Source organism: Myotis brandtii, unplaced genomic scaffold, assembly GCF_000412655.1.
Source record: "Myotis brandtii unplaced genomic scaffold, ASM41265v1 scaffold986, whole genome shotgun sequence".
In the NCBI taxonomy this organism is placed as follows: domain Eukaryota; kingdom Metazoa; phylum Chordata; class Mammalia; order Chiroptera; family Vespertilionidae; genus Myotis; species Myotis brandtii.
The window spans coordinates 2,984,344-2,985,654 of NW_005372102.1; the positions used below are offsets into that span (position 1 = coordinate 2,984,344).

At 59.0% G+C, this 1,311-nt stretch overlaps 1 long non-coding RNA gene across 1 annotated transcript in view; it reads left to right on the forward strand.

The window, feature by feature from the left end:
• The window catches only part of LOC106724809, a 10,129-nt gene extending 9,340 nt beyond the window's left edge, over positions 1-789 (forward strand). Inside the window, exon 3 of the long non-coding RNA XR_001360642.1 lies at positions 778-789. This is a non-coding gene — a long non-coding RNA (uncharacterized LOC106724809). The remainder of the gene's footprint in view (positions 1-777) is intronic.
• Positions 790-1,311: the final 522 nt, after the last annotated feature.

Consider the following 1,311-nt stretch of genomic DNA (forward strand, 5'->3'; position numbering starts at 1 on the left):
ATATATATTTATATATATATATACACATATATATATAGACTTCAGAGAGCAGAGAGGAATGGAGAGGGAGAGAGTGCTAGAAACATCAATGATGAGAGAGAATCATGGATCTGCTGCCTCCTGCACACCCCACACTGGGGATCGAGCCCGCACGCAACCCAGGCCTGTGCCCCGACCGGGAATCGAACCATGACCTCCTGGTTCATAGGTGGACACTCAACCCCTGAGCCACGCCAGCAGCCTGGGCTTGGGGACGTTTTGGAACACAGATGCTGTGCTGCTGCTCCGGCGGTGGAGGAGGGGCCACCGGTGCGGGCACACAGGAGCTGGACGAGGCGGGCAGTGGGCCTCTGGGGGACTTGGTCCTACCCACACCTGCCACACACAGAGGCATGTGCTGTCCTAGCTCCGGCCCCCGAGTCAGGGCCGTGAGACGGCGTGGCCCTGGGCACCTCGGGGACAGTGGGTCCGCACAGTGGCGGGGACTCCCAGGGCCACATCGCTTTGTAAAAATTGCTAAACTAAGATACTGTGACCCCGGAGGTCCCCACACTCTCTCATTGTTCCCTCTGTCACGCTTCCCCTCCTGTTGGGGTGGCACTGGAGCAGCGGGGTGCCTTCGGGACCTGACTGAGGGGAAGTCGAGTTGTGGGAACATGGGCCGGGGTGAGCGGAGTGTGTCCTCGGTGTCACTTGCAGTCCCTTCTCTGCGTAGTGAGGTTAATGCCAGACATCCGGCACACAAACAGCGTCAGGAACACCACGACACTCACGGAGAGGGCGGATCACAGGGGCTGAGGGAAGAGGGTGAACAGGCTGCCGACTGGACAGGAAAGGCTGAGTCGGCCAGATAAACTGCAACCACCAGCGGTGGGACCAGGCCACGGATCAGAAGGGGCATCTTAGATGTCACCGCCCCGGACGCGCACCCGAAACTCCAGCTGGCGGATGGAAGAAGCTCGACCAAGTTCTCTCCAAATCCGACAGCGGTCTTGACAGCGGAGGTGGTGCGACCGGTGCCGGGCAGTCCAACCAGAGCGTCTGTGAAACAGCCGCCTCCATTTGCCTCCCGGCCACCTGTGCTGGAGGGACTCGATGAGCTTTCTCTTTGCTCCCTGGAAAATGATATTGCAAAATCATTGCAAAAAGAGACAAGACAAAATGTAGATTAAAAAGGTATCATTGCCCCAATAGTGTGTCTCCGTGATTGAGCGTCACCTATGAACCGGGAGGTCACAGCTCCATGCCGGGGGTCAGGACTCAAGCCCAGGCTGCGGGCTCGGTGGGCCGCCCCTCCGCAGAGCCGGTGCC